At 33.3% G+C, this 13,968-nt stretch overlaps 1 protein-coding gene and 1 long non-coding RNA gene across 3 annotated transcripts in view; one reads left to right on the forward strand and one right to left on the reverse strand.

Annotated features, from left to right (window-relative positions):
* Positions 1 to 13,968, forward strand: part of mtg (mind the gap) — a 61,913-nt gene that overhangs the window by 7,142 nt on the left and 40,803 nt on the right. The gene's annotated exons all lie outside the window — the stretch shown is intronic.
* On the reverse strand, positions 9,880 to 11,863 carry LOC128678216 (uncharacterized). The gene is made up of 3 exons (XR_008405618.1): positions 11,789 to 11,863; positions 11,562 to 11,682; positions 9,880 to 11,290 (listed from the first exon to the last, which is right to left on the reverse strand). It is a non-coding gene; the product is annotated as an uncharacterized LOC128678216 (long non-coding RNA).

Raw genomic sequence — 13,968 nt, forward strand, 5'->3', positions numbered from 1 at the left:
GCTCCCGTGGGAATTTTGAGATAAACTATAGCCTATATAATTATGAATAATATAACTTATTATATATATTGGGAATTTCAGGAAATCCCTACTTAGTGCTCCTGTCACTGTCCTAGGAACCTACGCACCAAATTTAAGCTTTCTACGCCTAGTAGTTTCGGCTGTGCGTCTGTCAGTCAGTGACTCAATAACGCAAGAGTTTTATACATATATCGATTAACTTCAATGCACTAATACAATTCGTAAAAGTAAGTTAAAATATTATTTAACAGAAGGATGTAAACAGATATCGGTGTTACATGTTGCATTCAGATCGCGTGTTCCACTGGACCGACCGGTTTGCAAAGGGCTAGAAATTGTAACGGGACAGGTGTGGCGCAGAGCGAGATGCAAGATCTAATATATTGGAAAGAAAGCTAAACTCTTTTATTTTGCTTTATATAGACATTGTAACAAATGTAAATAGGGATTTTTTTATTATATAATTAATTTCGAATTATGGAATGCGGACAATACAGCAAAATGTATATAATTATGATTTATTTAATAAGTAATAATCATAGGTACTTATATATATATATATATATATATATATATATATATATATATATATATATATATATATATATATATATATATATATATATATATATATATATATATATATATATATATATATATATATATATATATATATATATACTGACAGACGCACAGCCGAAACTACTAGGCGTAGAAAGCTTAAATTTGGTGCGTAGGTTCCTAGGACAGTGACAGGAGCACTAAGTAGGGATTTCCTGAAATTCCCACGGGAAATGGATTTTTACTCGCATGCGAAGTCGTGGGCAAAAGCTAGTATATTTTATATAGCCTGTTTAAGTATCCCACTGCTGGGCAAAGATCTTCCTCTTTTGTCTTACATAGATTTTTGTATTTTTCATGTTTTTGTTGTCATATATAAAAAAAAAAAAAAATTTCATTAGGCATTCCTCATATGATATTAGATGGAGAAGGCTCCATGAATAATGCCAAGAAAGTTGTTGTGTGTGTTTCATTCCACGTAATGTCCACGACCCTCAGCGACTATGAACGATTCGTAACACAATTTTAAAAATACATTCTCGATGCAGTTCAGCAGAAATACTAGCTACAGTTATTACTATTGCGTCATTATTTTATTGAATCATTCAAAAGTAATTCCCTAAATGAGTAATTGTTTCTACAAATATCCGGAATAGAAACACACAAAAACACACACAGTTTTTTGTTTAATGGAACTAACAGATTCCATTTTAAAAAAAAACTTGTGTATCTTAAACAACAGACATCTTTATCTTTCTTCTTTGGCTTCAGAAGACTTGATGTCATCAAGAAAGATAGGCGTTTTTTTACGTTTTTCTCAGAGTTGACTGGTGCCATCCGCTCTAAGATTGCCACTTTACTCCACTCCAGACGAAATCGTGAGATTTGTGAATATGCTAATCAATATTAACAAAACTATTCATGTCGACTTTCACTTTGAAAGTGTTGTGGTGTGTGAAACTGCCGTAAAATGTTCACTTTACTATGTTTTACGTAGTTATTGTATGCGTCGAAAAATCGACGTGAAATCAGTTATTTGCTGTGATTTTATTGATGTGATTGTCATGGTGTCCTAACTAATGTTATAAATGTGTGTAAGTTTGTTTCTTTGTTGCCTCTTCACGCTTTATCTGCTAAACCAATCTTCTCGAAATTTTGCATACATGCAGTTTGAAGTATGGAGAGGGAAATAGGGTGCCTTTTATCCTGCAAAAATAACCGTTTTCGTGAGAAATTCACGCTTTGCATATTTCCCTTCCATCTGTCGCTGTGGGGTTTGCGTAAATAACAAGCCTTAAAATTTTGAAGATTAAGCTGTGACTTTGCTACCGGCCGACTGCTTGTTGTTAACCGTTATTGGAATGTTATTATAGCCAGATATCTGGCTAAACGTGTCTCTCAGAGCCCTCGCACGACAACCACAGTAGGATATGGAGTGGCCTTATTTTAGGACGGAACCACAAGCCTCTTTTTGTATTTCCCGAAGGTTGAAATAATAGAATGCGCTTTGTAATAATTTGGTAAATAAAGTTTAAATAAATAATTGTTTGGTTACTACTGCAGCGTACCAACTCTATTCCTCTAAGAATACCGATTTGGATAGCACTTTTCTATTACACTTGAGTATTTAGCTCATTGAAAAATAGAAAAAAAAACAGAAAAATAATTGAAGCAAAAAATTTTGAACATTACATATTTTTTAAATTGTACGAAACTATTTGACTTGGTGAACTTTTATTTTTAAACATATTTATTAAAACTAAATATGCTAATAACATTACGATCTAGGCTAATAACAGGCTATATAATGAGTAACGGTGGTGGTGTAATGGTTAAGACGCCCGCTTGTGGATCGAAAGGTCCAGGTTCGAATCCTACTCGTGCCACATGAGTTTGTATACCAATCTGACTCATGTATAGTAGTTTTCATCGACCACCACTTGCTTTCGGCGAAGGAATACATTGTGAGGAAACCTGGACACCGGTTGATTCTTATTAACTTGTGTGTGAAATGGAGAAGGCAATGGCAAACCACTCCATTAATAATGCCAAAAAAGTTGTGTGTGTTTCATTCCACGTAATGGCCACGGCCCATATTATTTTCTTATAAGTCAATGATGTAAACTATCTAGGTAATATTCAGTTCAGAGTGGTCTAAGCAGTTATATAGATGTGTGTATAGATTTTTTTTAAATTTAGTTTTTTAGACAAGTTCAACACATTTTAGTTCTTCTTTTATTGTTTTTTTTTTTAATTATTGGGTTAAAAAAATAAGTTGGGTATAAACATACTTGTTGCATAAAAATATGACACGTACATTTATTTAATTTATTTGGAAAGAGAAAAATGGATGGTACTCCACCGACAAGAGTATCAAATAAATTTTATGAATTAATATAAACATCGTAAACCATTGTTCGTTGCAAATTATGTTATGTGGCCATGAGGAATACGACTATGAAGAGAGATACAATGAGTAATTTTTACATAGGCCTATTTTTATAAAGTATTTAGAAGTTGTTAGTAATATTTGGTAAACTGAAAAAAAAAACTTCTGTGTTCGTATTCCATAGACAGAAGTAGGTGATATTTTAAACTTTCTATACCTAATTTTACTTTTAAAAAGTAACTACGCAATACTTTTTAATAAATCCCCCAAAGTAAGACAGATATTGCGTTTCAATTGTTAAAATAGACAATTTACAAAACATTGTATAGTCTACAACATACTATCACCTTGACTGTGAGATAGTTATCTGGTAGTTAATTTAACCGGTCAATTTGCGCAACATATGGTTTTTAGTGAAGGTGACTTGGCTACCGGATTCGAAGGCAAATGTGTAATTAGTTAATGAATTATTTGACATTTCTGCTTTTTATAAATCTTCCATTGTCTGTCCTTTTAATATCAATTGTAATAAGTTAATATTTAACTTTCTTTCTAAAGTTATTTACAATTCAACCACAATATAGAATTCATCAAAATATAGATATACTATGTAGGTACATAATTCACGAAGATATTTTTTTCGATATTAATGGCCTAATATATTCAATCTGATTGCCATACAAAATGGCAACGCTGCCAGCCGTCTGGGCACACTACCTCAAGGCAACGAATCACAGGGACTGGTGTTTTTGTAAATATTTAATTTGTAAGTTTTTGGTATAAGTTTAATTTAGTTAGTATAAATTTTATTTATTCAATTTTATTTTTTATACATGAAATGTAAATTCAATTATAAGCATAACAACATTCTGATTCCAATAATATAAAATTAATAATCACCTCATGGTACCACTTAAATGTCTTTACTAGTTCTTGTTCCATGTGGTCTTATCGCTCTTGAAAAGCATAGTTTTCGATGTAGTTTTCACTGATTATTAGTAAATTTATCGAAGAAAAGTTACGTGTAACTTTCACATGACAAATTCCCTTTGCGAAATAATTATTATTTAAAATATATAATAGTTATTATTTAAAATATATACGATATGTACAATAAGTTTCGGAGAAACAATAGTTATTAATTGCACCGTAATTTATTCATTTATTTATGTGTATTGAAGCGGAAAACCAGGCGTCATAACATGTATGTACGCTAATAATAGTGTGTATAAAAATACTTCTGTCTATGGATACTTATATATATTTATGTATATAATTAAAATAGTCAAAAATACTGGCAAGAATTGTTTCCAAATTGTGAACGAGCAAATGTAAATGAAATATTATTAGCAGGCAAATCTATGGCAGGTAACAGACTAGAATGGAAATTACTCCATCGACAAGAGCCTGGCTCTTAAGTTAATTAAGATTATAAAAATATATTTGAAAAAAATAACGCTCACATATCTTTATTTACATATATTTCATGGCTAATCTTAATGAAGTATATGTTAGATTATTTAATGAAAAATAATTTAATAATGATTATAATAGTGAAACTATTAAACATTATTTGATTGTAAATAATTATAACTGTTCGTTACGGAACTAATAAGTAGTTAAAATAAAATATTTGGAGCTAAGAATTAGATAATTATATTTTTCTTTGTTCTTACAAATTGATATAATGAAAAACAGAAATCGAAACGAATGACAGAGAAGAAAAAACAATAGAAAAACTAGATTTGTAGTGCGCGCGCAGGAATAAAATTTAAATTGTCGTGTTCGATAGCCATTGGCTGCCGCGCGAGGGGTCGCGGGCGGGACGTGCCTAGTGGTGTGGTGTACTGGCGTAGACAATAACTAATTATACCTACAAATACATTGAAGCGATCAGCAGTAATTGTAATCTCAGAACATTGTTTTGTGGGTGCAGTGACTTTCATGTCTGTCTATCCTTTGCCACCTCCTTGTACGACGCAGTTCCTTCCTTCTCCCATGCTTGATTTAGATAAGTGTTACTTCTTCTCCGTTACTTCTTCATTCCACTTCTAGCTGTCATAATGAAATCGTTATGTCGTACAAATATCTTTTAACGTCTCGTTTCAATGGCTTTTATAAGCATGCGATAAAAACTGACAGAATGCAGATAAACTGCTTTTGAAACACAAATATTTGTTTTTTGTTTCCATACAGTTTATCGAACTTTGGTATACAATTAAGAAGTACTTCCTAGTATATACCCACATTAAAGATTAACGATCTACCGCGATTGTATAACCTTGCGTTATGTACTATCAAAATAACTGCTATTAACTACATAATTATGAGGAATTGCTCTGCGATTACAAACCAGGGTACGATGCTTGTAACATAAATAAATCAATTTTCACTTTCTCTTCTTTCTCATCTTCGCGGGTGTAGCACCGCGAAGCCTCCAAAGTAAAAAGTCTTGACTCCAAAGTAAAAAGTAAAAAAACACTTCCGACGAAAAGTTGGACAAATTAAATGATTTTAATTTCATAATACGACCTCGGTGGCGCAGTGGTAAAGTTCTTGCCACAGAACCGAGAGGTCCCGGGTTCGATCCCCGGTCGGATCATGACGGAAAACGATCTTTTTCTGATTGGGCCGGGTCTTGGATGTTTATCTATATATGTATTTGTTATAAATTATAGTATCGTTGAGTTAGTATCCCATAACACAAGTCTCGAACTTACTTTGGGGCTAGCTCAATCTGTGTGATTTGTCCTAATATATTTATTTTATTTATTTATTTATAATAAGTGTTGGTGTTACAAAATGTTGCCTTATTTAAATGATGATACTAAATCGTTTGTGTCAATCTATATAAAATATTTATTTTAGTAATGATCTATAAACCTTGAAATTTATATAAATATATGTATCAAGGTTAAACATACCACTATGCAACAATCTATGTTATACGACTGCGATCAAATCAAGTTAATCTTAGTGAAATATTTTAGTTAGGAATTTATTAAAGGTATATTCAATTCGCATACAAATTTTCAAAGTTATCCATCGAATAAATATTGCATGTTTGAGTAACAAACTTCCTCACTAAAACACAATTATATTATTGTATGATGTATATATGTTTAAACAATTATTAAGTAACTCGTTCCTCAAAAATATTTAATTGTCCATTACCAACAATCATAATGTGCCTCGTAGCGTTGGTGGTGTAATGGTTAAGACGCCCGCCTGTGGATCGTAAGTTCCTCAGTTCGAATCCTAATCGTGCTACATGAGTTTGTATACCAAGCTGACTCATGTATAAGTAGTTTTCATCGACCACGATATGCTTTCGATGAAAGAAAACATCGTGAGGAAACCTGCACACTGGTTGATTATTAACTTGTTTGTGAAATGGAGAAGGCAAACCACACCATTAATAGTGCCAAGAAAGTTGTTGTGTGTGTTTAATTCTTAGCCATGAGGAATACGATGAAAAAAAAGAATGTGCCTTGCATCGCTAATTCCTTTTCCGGGTTCCGCAGAGTTAAAACTTAAAACTTTAAACAAAATTAATCCGGGAATCTATGACTGAAAATGGAAATATTGCATGGTCTGTTACATTGTGTGGACGAGTAGAAAATGCGGATGTTTATTACTCAATCACGCAGCAAGTATTTCAGTGATGTTATGTCTGCTGATTCATATAGATTGTTGCTGCTTAGAATATTGTAAGCAGTGTAGTAGTAAAGAAAGAAAATCTTTATTCGGCTTAATACATTTATATATTATGTTAACATATTATGCTAAAATTTTATAGGAATAACGAAAATCGGAGCCGAAATGGTAATCAGCTCAGCTATATGCTGCGACACAGAAGAGCCACAGCGCTGATTTTAACATTTAATATATTCTGATAGTAATTGGCTCTATAGATTTGCAAATTGACATTAAATTAAAATTAATTAATTTCCAAACATTACTGGATTAACAGCCCCAAAACATAAATTACGCGTGTAATATAAATCTTTATATTTTTAAGATAGGCCTGTGGTTATTCGACACGGCGCCAGCTTGATGTCTTTGGGAATATTGTTACGTATCAGTTGTCAAGCTGTTCACCAATCTAAAATTTCTTCACCAATAATTTGTATTACCTACTTATTTTATATCAGTACTATTAAATAAATAAATATATAAGGACAAATCATACAGATTGAGCTAGCCTCAAAGTAAGTTCGAGACTTGTGTTATGGGATACTAACTCCACGATACTATATTTTATAACATATACATATATAGATAAACATCCAAGACCCGGGCCAATCAGAAAAAGATCATTTTCCATCATGATCCAACCGGGGATTGAGTGCGATTGGAAGACAAACTCATGTGGCACGATAGGAATCGACTCTGGGACCTTTCGATCACAGACCGATCACCGCAACCGTTTAATTTATGTTGACCAGTATTTCGCTATAGTCACAACTGGTTTTTATCCCGAAATTCTCACGAAAGCAGAGCCGCAGACAACAGCTACTTATGAAGCTTGCCGTTGTCTTGTCTAAATGTGTCACATGCCATGTGAATGCCGATAAACGTGAGAGATTTCTATACAATACCTAGGAGTTCATCAATTCTATTAGTGTTGCCGAGAAATCGATAAAAACTATCGATAGTTGTATTCGAAATTTATTTGAAATATTCATAGCGCAACGGATAGTATCGATAGTAGCGTGGCTCATATACGTAATTTGCAGAAAAAAATATTATGATAGTTGAACCATGTTGAACTAGTTGGACATAGCAGTTGGACCATGGGTCGAAAGAGGATTCCACGCTGTACCTTCCTCAGGAGACCAGGGTCCGGCCTTTTTACTATTTTTCCTCTTCGCAGGATCTTCTGCATACTTAATTGTCAGACCAGCATATATATCATAATCGACAACCATGTTAGAATTTATTTATCTGTTCTACCAGGCGGAAACAGCATGTTTTTCAATTCAAATTCAATTATATTCAAAATTAAATAAAAAAACATGTGTGACATGCATAACATAGCCGTTTAAACAGTATGACCGTAATTATTGTGGATCGAAAATATCGATAGTACTTCTACATGAGAATAGTAATTTTTACTCAGGAAACTATCGACTGTATTATTTTCAGTTATCGATAATCATCCGAATTGTTCGATAGTTGACAACTCTAATATACACCCTTGAATGATTTCGAGGTTCATACGTTACTAGAGTTAGTATTTTAATATATTTTTCTTCACCAATACATTTTATTGTCTATTTATTTTGTATCAGTGCTATTGTATAAAAGATATATATTATGTATTTATGTTAACTTGTTTATGAAGCTGTGGGCAAACGCTAGTGAAGAAATAAGTGTCAATATGATAATGCCTGCAATTCGTTAACGTTTATTCTGAAATATCACACATTTACAAGCTTTTATTTGAGTTTAGCAAACCAATATACCATGTTGTCGACTACATGTCACCAAATTGCAACAGTTTGAGCCTCAGTGGCACCAGTTAACTTTGATGTTAACTTTTAATCTGCGTACAACATCAGGGTCTTTTATTTTAATATAATCCATCCATAAATTAAAATAAAATGAATAAAATAGATAAAGATTTATATTTTTGTTTTTTTTTTTAATATAAATTACAATAAATAAACTCAATTATATAATATAAATAATATTTTATCATAATCGGCCCAGTACTTACTGGGCCGATTATGATAAAATTTTTAACCGAGACAGAAGAAACTTTCAGGAGTAACATAGGCTACTTTTTACCCGATTGCAAAGGAATGGTATTGTTTCGTGTATTTGCATGTATGTAATATTCTTAGTTACCTCGTCCCCAAAACCGCTGAACGGATTTAGGTAATTGAGGTGTCGTTACACGTTAAAAAAAAAAAACAAACATGGCGGCCGTGCAACGCCATTAACTTGGTGAAAATATTTTTTTTTTTCGAATATTTTAAATATGAGTATCAAATTAAAGGGCTCAAATCAAGCGCGGGGTTTTCTTTTTAAAATTTTTGCTTTTATGGATTTACTTACCTAGAGAAGTCGGAACGGATTTCTAGCTTACAACATTTTAAATTTATTACGAGTATATTATTAAGCGATTTAGTATGAAATAATGTTTTGTCACTTTTATATCGTTAAATAGCGCGGATGAAGTCGCAGACGGTCACTAGTTCAAAGCTCATCATCATCGAGCTTTAATATGAACCAAGTTTTCAATTCAACTTAACATTAAGACATTACGTTAAGCAACTTTTGATGGGTTTGTTGCAAACTGTGAAAGGTCTTGCCGTATGGTCAATGTAGTACCCACTTTGTCCTTGCTTCATTGCACAACAATTGATTTTAAATAAAGATTTTTTATCGACTAGCTGTTGACCGCGGCTTCGTCCGCTTTTTCACGGGAACAGTTACTTACTCAGAGTGAAATTACCCTATGTCCTTCTCCATGCTATGAACTACATCTATATTATGGATTATCTACTCAACCAATCTTCTTCAAATTTTGCATGGAGAAGGATATATATCTTTTATATTTTCATCCCGGAATAATAGCTGTTCCCGTGGAAAATTTACGCGGGCGAAGCCGTTAGCAACAACTGGTATCAAATAGACTAGCCTCGTCTTGCATACATAGGCAAATTACGTAGGAACACAAACAGAAACAACAAAATATGGCTGTGCCACTCCCGCCCGGCCCTGGCAGAAGGCAAACCCAAGACGTGCTGGCTTGATGTCGTCAAGGATGATATGCGTGACAACTAGGGATGCAGACGACCGTGCGTGAGTTGAAACAATAGGAAAAATAACGACGGAGGAAGTAATAAATAAATAAATTCTTCTATAAATAATAAATTATTCTACTATGTGCTATTCCATGTTAAATCCTACATCATACACCAAATTTTATCGAAATCTGTCCTACTTTGCGATATTTAGTAACAAACATCCACATAGCCATTTAAACAGTATGACCGTAATTATTGTGGATCGAAAATATCGACAGTACTTCTACATGAGAATAGTAATTTTTATTACTAGTAATTTTTACTCAGGAAACTATCGACTGTATTAGTTTCAGTTATCGATAGTCATCCGAATTGTTCGATAGTTGACAACTCTAATATACACCCTTGAATTATTTCGAGGTTCATACGTTACTAGAGTTAGTATTTTAATATGTTTTTCTTCACCAATACATTTTATTATATAAACATCCACATACAAACTTGAATTGTAATGTAGATTATTAATATTTTTAATATCAAACTCTAATTACTAAGAATTTACATTGGGTATTTCAGAAAACCATTAAAATTTCACACAACTGGATTCGGCAGAAATAATCTATGAGTTCATAATTCATCAAATCATTACTATTAACCCACGTAAACAAACACTAAATGTACACCGCTGCGTGAGTTGCACCAGTCAACTGTGACGTTGACTTTAACCGTGCGCCGCTGACGGTTAAACGAAATGGTGTACCGGCTAAAAGTTGACAGTCAAAATTGTCTGTTGCTCTCTGTTATCTTCGCCTGTCACACACACGCTTCACAGCCAAAGCCCAGGGTGTTAAATAAAAGAATTGCCATTAAATTTTAAAGATTTAGCTATGATTTTACAACCGGCCGCCCGATTGACGTCAACCCTCATTGGGAATGCTGTCGGTTCCTATAGGGTGTTAAGGTATTGTAACCCTTAGTCGCCCCGTACGACATCCACGGGAGGATATGGAGTGTTACACTATTCTACGGCCACAGGATAGTCAAAATCGGTTGGTGCAACTCACCTTAAACCAATAACAAAATCAATGTCACATTTGTTTGCTCATTGTCAACCTGCCAATATTTGCTTAACCTATATTATTGTGAAAGCGAAAGTAGGTACCTACGCGTTTAGAAGAAAACCATCGTAATGTGATATTGAAGTGTTAATTGAGACAAGGTTGTCAAATGCATTTGTGTGTACAATTGAGGCAAATACTCGTGACAACTTCAGCGTAGGATGTTAATAGTCGTTGTAGAAGTCCCTGGTTCATCGATCTTGCAATAGAATCCCCCAATGTTGAATGTCGTGGTCATGAGGTAGAATGCAACGACTTTTTTTGATTATGACAATGGAATGGCTTCCCGTGCAACAGTATTCTGTGCTCAACAGCGAACCATTTGGATCGCCCGCACATGTCCGGGGGCATTTCTTATATCTGTTACTGACTGTTAACTTGATAAGATATTAACTTTGTTTCAAGTAAACATTGTTACTAACGAAAAATGGACTGTATGTTGTCTGAAATAAAGATTATTATACATTATTGCCTTCGAAAAAAAAATACAAAATACTCAGTTTTACTCTTTATACACTGCCCTAGGCTTTGTAACATATTTTATTCTAGACTAGTAAGGAAAGGATAACAAAAATGACTTCGTTACAAAAATGACAGACTTTAATTTTAGAAAATGACAAAAAGGAAATAGAAGAATACCATTAAATAGGTGGGTAACAAGACATTAACACATCCCGATTGATAAATAGGTCTTTAAACAAAAACACCACTTACTTTAATCCTCCAAATCAGCCAGACATCAAGAAAACTTAGGGAAAGGGAATAGCTTCAAAGTGCGGCCGTAGGATGAGAGAATCCGGTACCGGAGCGTAAATCCCCAAAATATTTGGGGATCCTATAAATAATTACAGATCTATCTTAGAAAGAAAGAAAGGAAACATTTATTTGCCAAAAAACATGAGTTAAATAGACAAATTGATGTCAATATGAATTAAACCTACATGTTTTATCGAATATAGATATGGAAATATAAATAAATAAAGATAAACAGATGATAAATAGGTGATAAAAAATTATTTTAATATTTAGACATTAGAATATAATCCCAATATTTCAGTTTGACATACAATACCATTATCAAGAACAAAATAATAGACAGCATAAAATGGTGAAGCATTTGTTTTAAGAAAAGAAACATCGCGCAGACGCGAGCTCGTCGTCACAGCGCATGCGCGTAGACACAAACAGAATGAAAGAGTTCCGAAATGTGAAAAAAAATAAAACGTTAAAACATAAAAGTTTACAGCTTCGAGACTTCACAGCCCGGAATGCCAAAAACACGTGAATATTAGAGACAGATGATAGAAAGACTACTATAATCACAATCACGATTCAAAAATGACACCGCAATAGGCGTAACACAAAAAAAAAATGCAGAACGCTTAACAACCTTGACAATAGTCACGGCTGTTGATCGATGAAACACTATCATCGATATCGACAATCGACAATTTCACACGCAATTTCACGCGGCGCTCTGATTGGCCGGTCTTTTCTCCATGATTGGCGGGTGGCGGAGTTCTAGGAAGGAAAATATTGGTCTCTAACATATAAATATGTAGTGGGTTTTTATTTACTTTAATGGTCCCGTAACCGACCCGAACCGGCTTCGCTCGGGTAAAACCATAACGAATTATAATTACAAGTAGACGTACTAACGTGTGCCATTCGGTACACGGGCACAATATAAAATATTATATTGTACCTGTGTACGGAATTTCTCGCGCCATTTCTTACATTTTGACATACCTAATTAACATACCTATTTATACGTATATGATATTAATTTATCTATTTCCTACAACAAAAAGTATTTGATTAAATTGGAAGAAATTACTTTATTTTCCGTAAACTAGAATCCAATTTAAATAAATTCTGCCTATTGTCGATTGTGTTCAAGCAAGAGAGAATGAATTAATTTAGCAAACTGAGGTGAAAGTCTCGAGAATCTGTGGAAAGTAGTATTTATAAATGAGAATTTGTGTTAAATATAGCGTTTTAGCAATATACATTTTAGTTGTTTTAAGCGTATGTGGGTCTTGGATGTTTATCTATATATGTATTTATTAAATATAACGTTGTGCTGGTGGTTTTCAGAGCGTTTCGACTGCTGCGACCGTGCTCTTATTACGATCCGTAAATTTTTTTGAGGAAATAATTTCCAAAATCAATCATTCATAAAATTTACATTATCACATTACAGATTAATAATAATTAATAATAATTCGTTTTACTATCTGACTTTGAATTTTCATAGTCAGATAGTAAAACGAATATTGCCTTAGTTAAAATTTTATAAATTGTAGTGACAGCGCGGCCGGTAAATTACGTTGGGAATACTTGTTATGCCGCTTCCGCAACAGGGGTAAACTTAACAACTGTTAGCTGGATGTAGTCAAGGATGCGTGTCAATTATTTGATTACTAAGGATGACAAACACCGTACGAAATTTACGAGAAAAACGTGGGTGAAATTCGACGCTTTATGGCGGTGGAAGGAACGGTGAAAATACTTATACGAGTGAAAAAATTTGACGTCGGAGTCTTGGATTACATAACCTATTGGTTGTCTTGGGAAATTAAAAAAGAACTGATAAACCGAAAGGTATGCAACGCCCCTGAACTGAATCACAAAAGCATTTCTGTGTAAAGTTCAAAATCAGGCATTTAATATAAAAGTACCTACATCCAAGGCAAACAACAGCCTTTTGCCCAAATATTTGTGAAGTCTGTCAAGTTTTGGTTCGTCATAACCTATGGCCGTAACTATTATCTGAACCTTACCCCGGTTACTAATACGATTAATATTTATTGATTGATTGGTTGATTACTTTGTCAAGCGGCGGAGCTAAGAGACCACATCTGTTCAACTTCATTCGGTTTTATCTATTTGTAGATAAACCATGAAACTTTTTGAGATACTTTTAACTTCATTCAAACTTTTTTATGCATGTTCATTAAATATGATTTTGTTTTTTTTTTTTTTCATTTAAATATATGGCGTATTGATTAAAACCTACACAACATTTTACTAATATTATAAATGTAAAAGTGTGTGTTTGTTACTATTTAACGAAAAATCTACTGGACAGATTGTTATGAAATTTACGGGTGGAATATAA

The sequence above is a fragment of the Plodia interpunctella genome, chromosome 19 (assembly GCF_027563975.2).
Source record: "Plodia interpunctella isolate USDA-ARS_2022_Savannah chromosome 19, ilPloInte3.2, whole genome shotgun sequence".
NCBI lineage: Eukaryota > Metazoa > Arthropoda > Insecta > Lepidoptera > Pyralidae > Plodia > Plodia interpunctella.